This window comes from Lycium barbarum, chromosome 9 (genome assembly GCF_019175385.1).
Source record: "Lycium barbarum isolate Lr01 chromosome 9, ASM1917538v2, whole genome shotgun sequence".
Classification (NCBI taxonomy): Eukaryota; Viridiplantae; Streptophyta; class Magnoliopsida; order Solanales; family Solanaceae; genus Lycium; species Lycium barbarum.
In genome coordinates this window covers 9093923-9105271 of record NC_083345.1, presented here as the reverse complement: position 1 = coordinate 9105271, position 11349 = coordinate 9093923, and positions in this window count along the sequence as shown.

The window sequence follows — 11349 nt, the reverse complement described above, 5'->3', positions numbered from 1 at the left end:
GATTCGATTGTTGGGAAGTGGATTGTTGTTGGTTAGTTTGTTGGGGATTGGAGGTATTTGGATGGACTGTGTAAAGCGGAGGGTTTGAGGGAGAAGGTTGTGGAGCGGGTGAATCGACAGGCGAAAAGGATGGTGGAATTGTCGTGTTTGTTCTTTGTTCAGGGTGGGGAGCGTTCAGGGTGATGGACAGGTTGGTGAGATTTCGCAGTCGCTCAATTTCAGTTTGCATGTTGGCCATTTGCTGTAACAATTGAGCAATGAGCTCATCATTTCCCCCTCCTGAAGCCTCAGGTTCCTCTCTTGGAAGAGTGACGAGTCCCAAGCCGGTTTGTTCGGATGCCCCTGAATCATTCATATTGCCGGATGTTCGTGCTTTTGATCTCGTGAAGTATGGGTGGTCTGTCAGTTCGCAGTCAACGCGAATCAACCTCTGGGGGATAATAAGAAATAAAATAAACCTTTAAAAATGAAGAAAACTGCGTTAGTACAGGGCAAATGCTTGCTGCGAAATTAATGTGAAAATTTAGTAAACAACGTTGAAAGAAACACATATTGCATGTCGAAACAACATATATTGTGTAGCGAACGAAACGCATATAGCAGACAAACATATATTGAATAGCAAAACATATCAATGCGTCCTATCATGCAAGGGACCTCTTTTTGCGCCAGAGGTAAGCCTAACGCCACATATTCGGGATTATGATAGAGTGATCCAAGCCATTTAATTGTAACCATTCGAGTTTGGAGATAAAAGGCCAAATGCCATTAGATAAAATAACAGCGAGTACATCCAAAGTAAACAAAATACAAAGACAATCCATAAACTAGGCTTAAATTTGATTATGCTGGCGGCTGAGCTGAAGATGATGCTCCATCACCGTTAGGCCGTGCTCCCATATTTCCGAAATATTGCATGATGTTCGTCATTTGATCCCACATCTCAGGAGTGACAACCATGGTCCCTAAGCGAGCATGTTTTATCCAGATCGTTTTTACTTTATCTTCAAAACCCGATTCGCCTGCTGGGCTAGGCTCTATGCTACCATAATCTTCTTGAAGCCATGTGCGATATTCTGGACTACTTTCTACCGGTCCAGCCCCAATGTCTGTGGGATTAATGTTAACCCATTCATCGAGGATTAAGCTAGCTTTAGGGACTCTAAAATCCTGCCCAAAGGATATTTCAGAGCTGCTCATGTCAGCTTGGAGAGGGATTACTTGATCTATACCAAACTGTCGAAGTACGCGCACCGGGGCGTCTGGCTGGAGGCCCCTCAGTCCAATAAGCTTAATGTAATAATTTTTCTTTCCTCTTATGTAAGCCGTGGCACGGGATAACAAGGGATATTTCCATTGAATTTGACCGCCAGTGCGGGAAGCTAAGAACCCATACCAATCGCGAGTGCCAACTGGAGATACGAACGCTTTCATCCTTTCATAAAAACTAGTAATCATGTTTGACTCACCTAAGCATATATCCGCCATATTCAGACGCTGATAAAAGTGTTCCATTGCCCACATCTGAAGGAGAATATTGCAACCCTCAAAGAAACTCGATTTCCCTCGTCTACATTTCCCTAAAGCCCGAAATATTTCTGCCAAAATCATTGGAACTAAAGCGAGTTGCGCACCATCAACCCCTTCAAAAAGTGCTCGAGCTACAGAGCAAATGCAGGTGCTGATCTGGCCGTATTCACGTGGGAATACCAAAATCCCAAGTAAGGCTATAGCGAACACGACGGGTCGTCTAACTTGCCAATGAGCAGGAGTGCATGAAAATTCTTTTTTGAACAATTTATACCCATCTTGGCGCCCATACCTCTCATACAAATAGTCTAGAGATACCCAATTACCCTCGAAACACCGAAGTTCCTTTGTGCGTTTCAAACCCAAATAGCGGAGAAATTTCTTTCCCGATTGACTGTGCGGGATAATCTGACCCCTCCCTTGGTATTTTAAGTTTGTAAAGTAGCTTATCTCTTCTAGTGTGGGCGTTAGCTCGAAGTCTTTAAATTTGAACACCACTCGGTCAGGATCCCAAAATTGGAGTAAGGCCCTAATTATATGCTTGTCCGGAGTGATCTGAAACAACAAAGGGAGAAACTTTATCATCCTTGTGACCGCCAGTCTGCTACCCAAATCTAAATCTTCCCACCATACGCTCAACTTGCTTGGGACACCACTAACCATCTTGATTTTAGGGATCTGCGGGGTGAAATCCATCCTACAAAGAAAAGGAAAAAATAAAGATTTTCTCCAAACTCGAAAAGCCATGTTTAGGGGTCGACCCTTCTATCATTATCACGTTACACACAATATGCTTATGGTTGTTGGGTTATGAAACCCGTCAACATTTTGGTAGGTTTCCTAACTGCGGAGTCGATACCAAAGACCGATCCACCTAAGGCTTATGCATGCATGACTTAAGTAGATTGGTGGCAAAGCTCTATCTTAAGGTTTTCTGAGATTTGGCTTACTAGACACAAGGTTCCCGAGCGGACTACTCGAGTGAGAAGGCTACGCGGTCCCCGTTACTCGGGCACCCCGCGCATACGCCAACTCTCCTAAAATTTGGATTCTACGAAAAATTTTGCGGGTGCGCAAAACACACCTCGTGTGTACGTGTGATAGTATGAGTTTTCCAAAAGTGGAGGAAATATGAACGGAATGCCAATTTAAAGAAAGCGGTAACATATTATTACACAGAAAATTTCTCATAATAAAACAAATACTTAAAAGAACATAAAAGAAACAAACAAGGCAACAATAAAAGCAAACATAAAGAAAACAACCAAACACCCAACAAATTAATTATCAACCTAAGTTTGTTATGGTTAGAACCTCTGTTATCCCCAGCGGAGTCGCCAAGCTGTTATACCCCATTTTAACCCGGAGTTGAAGCGGAGTACAACATATTGGAGATTCCTATATTGCTTTGTTTTAAGGAGTCGCCACCTAATTAATTTAACGATGAATTAGGACATCTAAATGTTAACTAAGGTAAAGTTAAAACTAAACCTCTGTTAATAGTCTGCTTAACCAGTATGATTCTAGGTAAGGGCTCTATATTATCCTAAAGGGAAGGGGTTAGACATCCTTTAGAATCCGTTAACTTACGGTTATCCGATCAAACTTAGGTTAATTAATTAAGACTAAAGATGCAAATATAATATTTAAAATTAATGAAAATAGCTTATAGATACTGCTAAAGTTTTAAAGAGAATATAAAATGTTGCTTTAGAGAAAATATAATGATTTGCATAGAGAAGATTTTAAATGCCATTTCGAATAAAACTTATAAAATTGCTAAAGCTCTAAGTGATAATGCTTTTGAAAATAAGATTTGAATAGAATATATAAACAGAAGAAAGCACGGTTTTTGTGCAACGTTTTAATAAATGTTTGAAACAACTCAAATGGCGAGATATTAATGATTCTTTTGTTTTTACGATTTAAGAGTATAAACAAAGATACAAAATAGATAATGCGAATCTTAAATAAAACTTATATTGTGTCAATATGATGATGTAGAAAGGCTTTATTTTTCCTTAAATATGATGGAGAAGAGACATAAATTTCCTTCCTTTTCATTAGCTTTATTAATTATGCTTAGTTAAAATAATATGTGATTGATTCCAAATTTGAAGGGTTATTTACGAAAATATGCTTGAATTTATATTTACGGAATAGTGGTGTTTTGGAAATCAAAAATATGAATTTGTGCCATCAATTATTCTAGAAGCAAACATTATAGATTCTATGAATAATTTTAATGTGGGGAGAAGAAAATGAAACTTATGGGATTAATTATTGGTTTTATTTAAACTAACTATCCATTGCTAAAACTAAACCTATTAGTTCATTACGATTCATCTAGGTTAAGAAAAATAAAATAATATAAAGTTAGTCATACAAAGCCAATCAAAATATGCAACAATAAAATAAAGTAGAGGGGGAGAAAAGGTAAAATGGATCTGGCCCATTTTAAAGCCTGACTGCTGGAACTGTTCACGTTATCTAGCTTAGGCCCAATGAATTTTCTTTATATTGCTGCCACGGACAGAACTGGACACGAGAGGAATCATGTTGGGCTTTTCGCCCAACACCAAATGCGGAAGAAGAAGAACCCGAGGGACTCGTATGCGGTGGTCATGCATAAAATGAAAGGAAAAGGATTAGCATATAATCAACGAATAAGACTAAACATACAAAATGAAACTCAAAGTAGATCAGCAGGCGTGTATATGCTACGTATATCTAAACGTGAAATGGAGACAGAGAGGAAAGAAAAGGGCTTAACAACTAGGTGCATAAGCATACTAAAAAAAACTTAAACATGTTTCAAATGTATTTCTATACTTGATGGACTGATCAGTTAAGAAATAAAAATGAACAAGCTCAAAACACAACAGCAACGGCAAGCAAACAATATAGCCTGCTCAAACAAACCTATGTAAACCAAACAGCTATGACCAATGCTAATGTATTACAGGCCAGCACATATTTCAAACAAGTTCACTAGCACATCCTTGGCAAGTTAGGATCATTTAAGATTAAGATTTCATCTAGACATATCTTTAAATTAGCATAAGAAAACAAATAAGGAATGTTTATTGAGGGTTCAAAACTCATTATTCAGTCCAAGCAAACTCAGAACAGTTTCTATGGCAAGCACACAAAACAATTCCTATTTATGAATCATTTTAACCAAACACCTTACCATATACTCTAAACCAAACCAATGTATGTAGGAAGTTTCAACATTATTCTTTAAACACTATTTAAGCATAGCCATAGGTTCGACAAAATTAACTAATTTGCCGACTGAAATATGCATAACAGATCGACTCAAAAGAAAAGTGAAATCACCATAATAAATCATGCATCAAACAGAGCAGTTCTTAAGGTTTATCTATTTCAATGATTCGTTTTAACATGATATTAACATAGAGCATTTACGCAGGTTCATAATACTCAGGTAAGAGAACAACAATTGAAGCATCCAATGAGTTCATGGGTATGATTATGACACATAATCAAACAGGACTCAATCGAAACAACTTATAGACTAGATTGAATCATATTAAACATCACACTGATTCAGACAGATTCCACCCGAAACACAAGATTTGCCATCATTTTGATTGGCCAGAGTTTATAACAGGGATTAGGCTAAACTGTGATATACTAAGGGTCAACATAGCACATATTCACATGGGAAACATTTGGGTTTGTACTCACCTAAAAGGACCATAACAAACATGGTAACAGTGGCTAACTAATCAAACTAATTTAACAAAATATTTAGAACATATGGTATACTCTACTGATTTGGTTACTCTAATAACATGTTGTCATGTTAAAATCATATTTTGATTAACAGAAGAAACTGTAATTCAAGTAGAACATTGTGATTACTTATTTAAGATAAATAAACATGCTTATGCAGGCTAATGATTGAATTAAGCTAAATTTGGACTAAACTAACAACTAAACAGATGCAAGCGTCCAATTATAAACAAGCTAATGACAAATCAACATGTATTTGGATCAGGCTACACCAGTATGAACACATAACCCATATAAAATACTAAGCTGAAATTAAACCAACTGAGGGAGGATTGTTTACATTCTTAACAAGCTAAACTGAATTCTCATAAATAGACATGCTTAACCACACAAACAAACCAAACACAGAAACAGGGTCTAATTTTCTGATAACTAATCATTCAGATTTATACAGCAATACGCAACTTGAACAACTAGCATGATTAACTCACATATTTGATTTAGATTAAAACCAAGCTATCACACCTAATACATGTAATGGCATAAACAGAGACAAACTTGATGATTAAACCATCATACAAACTAATTAAGTCCGAATTAACATCAACATACAAGCAAACTATCCATTAAACCAAACTGATATAACTAGTTGACCTGTTTTAAACTTACATAGCGATTAAGAAAAACACAGATAAGACAGAAAGTAAAAGGGAAAGGGGGGAAAATTACCTTCTTCAGGTGAAGCGAAATGGGCGCGAATCTCCGATCTACACTCGAACACTTTGAAATTCGAACTTCCGTATGCTCGGATTTGCAACCACACCAAGCAGATAAAAGCAGGAAACGAAAATAAACGTTCTAGAATTTGACTAGATATTTTGAGCCCATGATTTACTAGAGAAACTGGTTTTTATAGAGATTTGAGGCGGCTAATGAACTAGTATCAATGGTGATTTTCACTGAAAATAAACTTGTTCCTCTTTAGGGGGTTTTTTCGGGGCTCTCTCAAAAACTCCTCTCTCCAGGAATTCTCGCCTCCCTTTTATTTAGGATTTGGGGCTAGGGTTTTCTTCGACGAAGAGAGAGAGGAGCGGGTGACCACGAAAGTGGAGGGAACAGAAGTGTGATGGCAGTGGCATGAGCGAAGATGGGAAGTGGGGTGTCAGACGCGTGGGTGGTGACAGAGGCATGGGGAACGAGGCGTGGTGGTGTCAGAGCAGGCGGAGGTGGAGAGGCAAGTGAGGTCACGTGGGGGACAAGGTCGAGTGGAGTGTGTCAGACGAGTGGGGAGCAGAGGTGTAGTGGAGGGTGCGGGTAACGTGGGAAGCGAGTGACGATGAGGGAGGGGAGATGGCGGAGTCGACGAGTGGGGTGGCGATGGGGAGGTGGATGGAGACGGCGGAGAGGAAGAGGAAAGGGGAAAAGGGAGGCGGAGAGAGGAGGGGATGGAAACGAAGAAATGAAAAGGGAAACCCTGAAAAGGTTTCCCTTATTTGGATGAAAAATGGATCGGACCCGGTCCATTTGTGGACCGGGTCAATTTTTAGACTGGGTATTAAAAGGATGGACTAGTGAATTAAAACATAACTGGTCTAAAAATTGAGATAAAAAATATGGTCTAGTCCAAAAAATATTAGGAGTTAATCGGACTTTGATTTGGGGTCCGGTAAGTCAAAATACGGACCGAGTGCAAGAAATAGTTTGGCTTCTAAATTTGAATAAAAGACCCATTTTGATTAACGGTGTACTAAGGGTGCCAGAATATTATCTAATGCGAAAAACGTGTAATTATAAGAGATCCGGATAATAAAAATATATGATGCTGCAATGACCGTGCAATAACATTTTAACAATAAATAAACGCTATCATTTTAAATGTGCGAAATAAATGCGATGTGTATGCGAAAGTTGGTAAAACGCTGAGAAATGCAAATTTCAATAATACCAAATAATAGCAGCAAATAAATAGCGGTAGTAATACTGCTAATAATAATGACAATAATGATATTGGTAGAAAATGATAATGCTGATGATAATGGTGATAGAAATAAATATAATAATAATAATAGATGACAAATACTGATAATTAATAACAAAATAACAATAAGAATATAGGATAATAATTAATGACAATAATAATAAAGATGATAATAACTAATAATAATAAAATAATAATAATAACAATAATAAATAACAATTATTGATAATAATAAATTAATAATAATAACAAATAGTGATAATGATAAAACGATAACGATAATAACAATAAAAATAATAATGATAATAATAATAATAATAATAATAATAACAATTATTGATAAAAACAATGATAATAATTAATAATAAAATAACGATGATAATGATGATTGATTAATTAATAACAAAATAACGTTGATGATAATGATTAGTAATTAATAATAATAACAATGATAATGGAAATAACAAGAATAATAATAATTGATGACAATCAGTAATAAATAATAATAATAATAATAATAATAATAATAATAACAATAATAATAATGATGATAAGAATAACTGCAGTAGAATAATAAAACGTGGGTGTTAATAAAAAACTAATAATTATAGTAAAACTTAAATGCATATTTTTTTTTTCAAAATACTAGAAGTATAAATAGGTATTTCGGAGGAGAGGCGGGACAAAATTGGGTGTCAACATTAAGTCCTGCCCTGTGGCTATGGGGCTTAATGGACTTCCTAGTCGTTAAATTATGAATAAAACGTTTGTCTTTCAAGGCAAAAAAAAAAAAAAAAATATAGTAGTTACGTAATTTAACCGATACACCGCCCGATAACCGTCCGATAATTGCTAACCCGATACCGAACCAACCGATATCTTATCGGTTGGCTAGCGGATTAATACTTTTAAAAGCCGATAACCGTTAAGCGTAGTTATCCGTCCGATAAGCAACCCTAGTCTCAGTTACACAATTTGGATCGTGACAACAAAAAAAAAGTAGATATAAGATGTGAAAAGTAATTTTTGTACCGAATATTCATATGTATAAAAATTATTTGACTTAAAAAATAAAAATAAAATAGTTTTCTAAGGCAAGTTTTTCTATTTTGAAAAAAAAAAAAAAATCTGCAAACGTTATGCAAGATAGTTTTTTTAGTATCTCATGATTTCATCTCTTTTGCCAGATAAATTTTTCAGAATTACAAAGCTTGCAATATTGCGTCAATCTTCAAAACTTTATTTATTGGAGGAATAATAAATGACTGACCATAAGTATTTACTATGAAACTATTAGGAAAATCTAATTCTAAATTCATTTAGTTTGGAAGCTACATATCTGTAAAAATAAATGGGTACAACTAATTACTATAATAATATAATTTCTATTAAATCATGAGCTATTATTTTATTATAGGTTAGTAATTAACGCAAAAAAAAAATTAATACAAATTATTATACAAAAATGATTTTAGTTTGTTAGTGCTAATTAATTCCAGTCTCCTCTTTTTTCTAGATAATAATGCTTTATAATTCTTATCTGTCGTTACAATTGTTGACTTTATAACTAATATATTGTTCAATTTACAAATTAAAATACTGCTGACATACTCTTAGATGACCCAAAATTGTAATGTAAATAATGATAAGTCTATATATTGTACAACTAATTAATCATTTAGCATGTTTTTTGAAATTAATCAATTTAGGGCAATTTGCAGGATTGCCCTTTGCTGGGGGTGGTCTTTAATTTTTTCCGCTCAAATTGGTGGTCTTTAACTTTTGCCCTTCGATAAAAATCCCTTGGTTTCTGGTTCGAATACCTGCTCAATCAAAAAACTTAAAAAAAGTCGCAAGTTAAAGTTTGGATTCGCAAGGCAATTGTCTTCCGAATCCAAACAGATGCCTTGCGATTTTTATTTTTTTTACTGAGCTGGAATTCGAACCCATAACCTCGGGATATTAGGCGAAGGCTAAACTTAAAGACCACCAATTAGAACGGAAAAATTAAAGACCACCCGAAGGACAATCCGCGCCCAAAAAAAAAAGAAAAAAAGATCAATTTACATAACATATTAATTGGGCCAAAGTTGGTCAAACTGTTGACATCTTTAAGCAATTACATTAAGTCATTCAAAAATACTATTAGCACTATTTTTCCTGCAATATCTCCCTTGCCCCCAAAACATTAAAAAAAAATGAAAATTCAAAAGAGGAAAAATATTTTTGTCGCAGTGTTTAGGGAAAAATTAACAAGTTGACTAATATATATAAATTGGAGAAATATAAGCATAAAGGGACAATGGAATCTCTAAAATGGAAAAAACATCAATAACTTTCAAGTTCTGCTTGCACAGCTGTCACTTTGACAAACTTACTATTACATATAAAATCTACAAGTCCGAGGATGAACAGTGCATTGGCCTATAAATTCTTCAAACAGTCTCGGTATTGACTTGCACAATTCAATCTCATCTCCTCGTTCTGAACAAATCATATAGGTGAAATTGTCCTCTTTTTTAGGTTAAATTTTATATTTTTGACTTCAAATATTAACATTTTTGATGTTATTTCATTTCCTATTTTGTTCTTCAGAATGTCGAGTCATCCATCGCGGCTTCGTTGTCCTCTATGTCACCAAATTGTTCGCGGTTATCAAGAATCCTTGAATCACGTTCAATCTCATCCAATAGACCAACAAAAGGAGATACATGTTGTAGAAGGCTCAAACAGACTTACTGTATCATTACCAAAGCCTTCAGAATCGGTGCAACATGTAAGAACCATGAACAAAAGAGCTAAGTCACGATCACCATCACCACCACCACCACCACCACCGTCGTTTCGTCCCCGCTGGATTAGAGGCAATGACAGTTCTAAAAACATGCATGTAAACCAACAACTACCACCGCCGCCACCACTACCATCCTCATATCGAGTCCACTCGGTTAGTGGTAACAGTGATATCAAAGAAGTGCATACAGACCAACAGCTACCACCACCACAATCCTCATATCGTGTCAACTTGGTTAGAGGTAACGACGGTGGCGGAAGTGTGCATACAAACCAACAGCTACCACCACCACCATCTTATCGTTATGGAAGAGGCGTGCATGCAAACCAGCAGCAACAAATGTTTCAATCAACAAGAAGGACTCATGTCCGAGGTTCAAATTCAATAGCTATCGACCTAAATGAAGCAGCTCCTGAATCTCCAAGACCACAGATAAAGGAGATAGATTTTCCTATTTTGGATAGATCTGATCCATCTCAGTTGAAATTCAAACCTCAGATCATTTGTGATAATGAAACTAGTGGGGTGGATCTAAGCTTAAGGCTTTAAAGCCAGGAGTATACATCTAAAGCATGTGCATCTTTTTTTTTTTTCCCCAATCATAAATTGTGTGAACCGCCAATTGTTCAAATATTCTTTTTTAAGTTTTATCCTTATTTACAGAGTTGTATTCCCTTTGAGATTTTAATATATCATTTTTGAGTAATTAAAATCTTTTGTGTTGTCACTATAAACTAAAATTTAGTGTCATATACATTGGTACCAATCATTTCAAGAATTTTACGCATCACATAATCATTTTTCTAACACAGATAAATTACGATTTAATCAAATATAAGCCACTAGAATATCTGTCAAAGGTACTAGATATAATCAGAACTATAATTTAAATTGTGGTTCGATTGAACGTGACTAACTTATAATTTCTCCACCACATAGATATTCACATTTATTAAAACATCAACCAATTAATCTAAAAAGAAATTCACAGCATATAAACAATTTAGCGAAAATAGTAAGGGTGGGAGTTAATTGAGTATTACACTACTAGAGTATATGATAGATAAAGTAGATGTGATAAGGTCTCATGATCGTGACTTAGATGATTAGTATGAATGTCGTCTCAAAATACGTAAAAGAAAACTTTTGTAAACTTTTTATATTTGCATCTTCTTGCATAAACGCATGAAGAAATTCAGTGAGTATTTTGACTAAAACCATCTCTTATTTCATTAGAGGCGCGATTTTGAGATCACCATATAAGTTATATCCACATCGCATAAAA